We start from the raw sequence: 6163 nt of genomic DNA on the forward strand, positions 1-6163 counted from the left end.
CGGGAGTCGAATGCCTTCCATGGCCTCCCCAGTCACCACATCTAAACATCATTGAACATTTATGGGAAGCTCTGAAGCACCAAGTGCCAAGCAGATTTCCACCTCCTTCATCCCTCAAAAAAATAGAAGCTTTCCTTCTTGAAGAGCCATCCAATATCCCACTACACACAGTTCAGGACCTTTAAGGAGGATTGAAGCTGTTCTGAAGGCAAAGTGTGACCCTACCCCTTACTCAGTACATGATATTCATATATTGATTGGTGTTTTTGTTATTTTGTCGATAAATACTCATCAAAGACTCCCTCGTGGGTTTGCTCTCCATTCCTTGGGTTGAATCAGGAGGGAGTAGCCTAACTGTTCCATATTGGTCAGATATGCTGGAGACAAATTTCTGGTGACGCTGACCAGCTAAACCACATCAACACACACACACACACACATCCAGATTCCAGGTTAAACAGTCACGCTGATTAGTGTACTCTATCACCCTGGTAATTATACCCACCACTTCCTCTTTACCCAGGGCACCTGGGGTCGGTCTTCCTCTTTTTAGAACGGGCGATGGCATTTCCTGTGGCGTTGGCATTGTAATTATAGAAATCAGCAGAAAAAGAAATGTCAAGTGATTAGATAATGATGGATCAGCGTTGTTGTGGTGCACCTTCACTGCTGCCTCTTTCTTAACAGGAGAGTGTGTATTATGTGTGTTCAATGTCATCTTGCGGCCATCTTACTACAGTTCCAGTCTGAACTTTCCCTTACATTCTGCAGTTCAGGCAGGAGGAAGACAAGTGTTTTGTTTCGTTGTCTACTATTATTGTGTGTCCTTGCGTGCGTATGCCTGTATGTGCGTGTCCTTTACTTCTCCAGTAGGGCTGAGCAGTCAGTCGGAAAGTGTTAGGGGCTCTCTTGTCTCCGGTGAAGCATGCTTGTTGTCTTTGTAAGAGACTTCAGCATCAGAGAAGAGGAGTGGAAAAAACACACACAAACGCACACATTCACAAACGGCACTCCCCCCCCCCCTCCCCCCCCAACTTGGAGTCAGTCATAATATTTAACATCTCTTAGTCTGGAGAGGCCATTTGACTCTTAATTCTCATCTCCCATTTTAAAACCGCTGCTCACTTCAAAAGCCTGCAGGAGACACAAGGTTTCAGTGTTAATGCTGGGACCGTGTCTTTGTAGTTCTCTCTTACTGCGTCCTACTGCTCTGGAGAGGATGAGGGATGGCTTCCAGAGGCCAGTAACAAGATATTTAATGAAATTCTGCTGCAGGGCGAAGTGTTTTTTTTGTGTGTGTGTGTTTGTATGTGTGTGTGTGTGCATGAGTTTGTGTGTATTTGCATTTGTGTGTGTGAGCTAACAGACAGCAGTGGGTTTGAATAGGCTATACACTTTCCCTTAAGGATGTCTGACTTGAGAATCCTGCCCTGCCGTATTCACATCAGGGGGGCACTTTAATGTCTCCTTTTAAAGTGGAAAGTCAGTACCTGTGCACACATGGAGCTGCTTGCACTAACTAGAGAACTACCATAAATGGTGAATTTCAGTCCAATATGCTGTTCTTAGTGATCTTCCAGTGTTGTATTACACAAAACGGTGTAAAGGAAGCTTGATTGATGTTTCTCGGCCATAAAAACATGCAACGTGATAGATAGTGCAGTTAGAATAGAAATAGGGAGGAATAGCAACAAGGAAAAATGTGGTTACTTTGCAGCATTTTTGTACAGGCACTTACTGAGATCCAGCCGACTGGGGCTGTGTAGCGCTCCAGAAAATGTATGAATAGCGTGTCATTTAACCTCCCATACAGCAATATTCGTCTCACATCACTCTGGTTTGCCCAAGGCTAATACCCTATGTGCCACTGGTGGATCTTTGACACCCGGACCAATAGACACCCAGTAGCAGCAACAGCAGCATCCCCCTAATTGGACCCTGCTCCATAATCCCTTACCTTGCCCTGCAGACCCCCTCCGGAGGCAGGCTGCTGCAGGTGACACAGGTGACAGATGACAGGTGGGCAGAGCTGCCCGCTGCAGGCATCGGTAAGGCGATCCCAGGAGATCTCGGAGGAGAGCGGCGTGATGGCAGCTCTCTGCAGTTTTCCCTCCAATAGAAATTCGACTGGGGCTGTAATTTGGCCGACGGTTACGCGAAAGAGGATATGACAGCCGTTATGAACGAGGTGGTTGCTAGAACAGCCCCATCTGGGTCTGTGGTTTTATTGTAGTCATGTCAACTCTTCAGGTTGTTAATGATATACAGTGATCAACCCCGTGTGAAACAATCAGAATCTATGGGGTGACAGGCTGGCTATGCATGGTATGGTATTATCTCTATGCTTGGAGCCATATTTTCCAGACAAAAAGGGTTGCAGGAGGGCTCATTGTGCAGGTCTCATGTGTACCGCATGAGTTATTTGAGGTATGGAACGCGATAGCTATAGATTCCATTCCCAAATGAAGGATATCTGTTATCTGTAAATTGCTGTAGGATGAAAGGGTCAGCTGAAATACAGTACAATCATGTTAAACTGTTTGATCTAATCTCTTTAGTATAGATGGCTCTGCAGACTATTTCTCTGCAGCAATGTGTCAGACTCCGCATTTTGGTTCCCAGTGGCTAGGCCAGCTTCCTGCATTTGACTAAGTGTATAGGAGACTGGCACTAGCAGCCCCACTGTCTCCTGTGGGTATGCTAACATGGCTCAGAGCACTGCAGTGTGGCACTATAGGGGGAAATACTGGAGCCATTAGAGAGGAAATAGGAGCCTTTATTAGTCTGTCTACTGTACACCTGGCTTCTATAACAGGCCTCTCACTTTGTGTGTGTGTGTGTGTGTGTGTGTGTGTGTGTGTGTGTGTGTGTGTGTGATTGTGTGTTTGTGTGTGTGTGTATGTGTGTGTGTGTGTGTGCTGGGTGTGGGTTGGCTGTTTGCTCTCATCTAATTCTGCCATCCACAAACCTCAGCTTGAAGAGAAGGTTTCAGTGATTTCCATTTCCAGTTTCCATTCGGTTTCCATTTAGTGTCCCTCCTACACAAAATGTTAATTTAGATGACTCTCCCTCATTGGCATCTGGGATATGTTCAGTTATCATTCAAGCTGAGTGACTCATCTAAGAAATTGCAACCATGAACCATCAAGCACTTGGTCCATAAATTTAGACAGGCCAACGGGAGAAGACTTACCTCAGATCGTCCTTGCTGGAAAGCTCCCATTGCTGACTCTGCCTTTTTGGAGCCAAGTGACATTTTGAAAATGATTCTGACGTCAAATTAAACAAAAAAGATGCGTCGGTGTCGAGTGTACAGTGACCTTTCTGTCGCTGTGTGTATGTTGGGTAGAGTCCAGTATGTATCAGCACAGAAGATCAGCAGGAGGGGAGGAGATTCTCAGTTACCCCCTGTTCCTCACCCTCGGCCCCTTCACCCCTGTCTTCCATCAACCCGCCCGTCTCCACCCCCACCCCTTGTACAGCTACCCCCTTTCTGGACTAGACTGGACTGAACTGGAACTAGAACGGGCATCGCCATGACCCGTACAGGGCAGGGCTGTCCCCCGCTGGGACACTTAGACTGTCAGCAGCCTGGGGGACGCTCCCCTCCACATGCTGACGTCCATCCTGCCTGGAACAGATGCAGGGTGGTGTGGTGGGCACAGGGACGACCCTCCCGCCACACCCAGTACCACCACTCTGCTCTGATAATGGAGAGCAATGGTCCAAGTGGGGAGGGGGAGACAGAACAGGGATAGAGGCTTAGGTACTTAGGATGTAAAAAGTTGAGTTGAACAAATGGTGCACATGCACACACACACTGTATACCTTCCATCCACCCTCCAATCATGCCATTTTCCCTTCATAGTAAAAACACCCCCTATCCCACAAACACGTGTTATGTACAGCTGGATACAGTGGTCTTGCTCTAGATCTGCCACTTCCTCCTGTTGTGCTGTTGGGGGAGACTTTGGCTTTATCCAGAGGTGTAATTCTGCGGCCGTGAGAGGTGCCTTTTGGTTGTCTGTGAAATGTTTCTAAGTGTGGGGTAGTGTTTTATTTGGGAAACGGCATGATTTGGTCAGCCGTGTTTTTGGTCGCAGTTGAATGTTATTCTGTGGTTGCAGTGGAACACTTTAGAGGCTGCTGTAAAATGTTAGCGTCAGAGTGTAATGTAAACAACGTTGACATGAGTAAAGTCATTTTGCGGTCCCTGTTTCAGATGGAATACTGAACACATAAGTGACCAGGCTTAGCAACAGAACAATTTATGCTTGTGTTTGCATGTGTGTGTGAGTATGCATGCGTTAGTGTGTGTGCGTCCATGTGGAAGTTGGTGGTTAGCTTATGTAGACTTTAGTGCTCATTATCCTTTGAAGTGTAAGTCATCAATCAATCAGCAATTAATCAATCATGCTGTCAACCACATGGCCAGTTATTTCACTGGTCCTGTCCATCATAATGATTGGTTAATCCGACCAATCAATATATGATAAAATAATCAATGCATTCACACTTCAGAGACCCTTAGTCAGTTCAAAGAGTGATCACTCTTGAATCCAGAAGATTAAACTGAATAATCCCCATTATTTTATGCAGTTTTTAGGACAGGGGAATGATTGGAAATGGTTTTGAAAATGACATGCTATTTCAGGCTGTGAGTGCTGATGACTCATGGAGCAGACTTATGTTTGTTAAGGCCTTCCCCAGTGAGAATGGAAAGAGCTGGAGTACTTTTTTCCAACACCAACAGTTAGAAATCTCCCTTGGTACCGGAGGTGTGTTAGTGTTTGTTAGCTGCAGCCCTTTCATTTCAAATGGACTGGGAGAAAAAGATGGGCTCTCTTCCTCAACTTTGGACTGATTGTTGTGCAAAATGGGCAGTTGGGTTTTAACATTTCACCGTGAAAGCCTCCATTGAGGGCTGCTAGGCAGGCTTCAGTAGTTTCTAGGACAGTTGGGCAGTCATTTCCACAGGCAGGTTTGTAAACCCCCTTGTTTTCCTGTCTGTGTGTTGCCCTAATTGCCAAGCTGTAGCTGCCTCCTTTACAGTAAGGCCCTGGGCTACTGTACTGCACTGCATCCAGACAAGCAGAGCCATACTTCACTGCACCGTGCCTCATAAAAGTCCCCTTGTACCGGTAGCAGTAGTGGGGGGAAGCTGTGAATTAGAGAGGCCAGTGTGCAGTCACTGGGTTGATGATGAATCTGAAATTTGAATCATCTATTTATCATCCCTTTATCATTCTGTGATACTGTAAGAAAAAGGTCTCAGTTCAGTGGCTGTTACATACCTGACCCCCTGCTCCTCTCCTGTCCACCCACCATGCACACAAGGACTCAGGAGGGTTTTATAGACTTAACCCCTCTCTCAAAAAGAGTGCTGTGTTTGAAGTCATGCATATGTGTAAATGCATGAATGTGTGTGCAGTGTGCACGTGTGTGTGGTTTGTTACTCGCCCCTGTGCTCCCATGTGGAGGTGTGAAGGAGAAGAGGACAAGGCAGCTCATGTATGGGATGGGGACGCTGTCTGATTTATTCACTCTAGGATGGCCATTTGAGCGTGGAGACATGATTTATAAGTGCACATCCCTCAGAGTTGTGCTTCTAGTGAAAGCAAAAGTACTCCTTTATAGTCTATCTCCATGACCCACCTACTATATTAGCTATATAGATCAGCGTTGTTGCCATGGCAATGCCCTGTTCTCTGGATTTCTCAGGGCACAGAGAACTAGATCTCTTTCTCGCATCGCTTGTTTTAGGCTGGGACTCCACAGGGTCGATGGTACTCTGATATTAACTCGTCAGGCCTTGTTTGTGTTTCATTTGCTCCACTTGGTGACAGTGACAGTGTATCATTAGACGGATGGAAACCAGAAGGGCCTATTTTTAACTGCCCATGTGTCCCACATAGCTTACACCAGTGGTTCTCAACGTGGGGTCCGGCGACCACCAGGGGTCCTTGAGGAGGTTCCAGGGGGTCCCCAGAAAATGGATGAATTGTTAAACTTCACCATTATTTAATTTACTAGAAGTTAACACAGTTATAGAATGTAGAAGAATGACTGTTTTGATCATAGTTTCACTGTTATCTCTCTACCTACAATACAGATAGTCTTGGAATTATGGACAAAATCATATCTAACAATAAAAATAGTCTCA

This window comes from Centroberyx affinis, unplaced genomic scaffold (assembly GCF_046629955.1).
Source record: "Centroberyx affinis isolate AG114_WGS23_722 - 3 ecotype Tasmania unplaced genomic scaffold, CSIRO-AGI_Caff_v1 ptg004734l_1, whole genome shotgun sequence".
Classification (NCBI taxonomy): Eukaryota; Metazoa; Chordata; class Actinopteri; order Beryciformes; family Berycidae; genus Centroberyx; species Centroberyx affinis.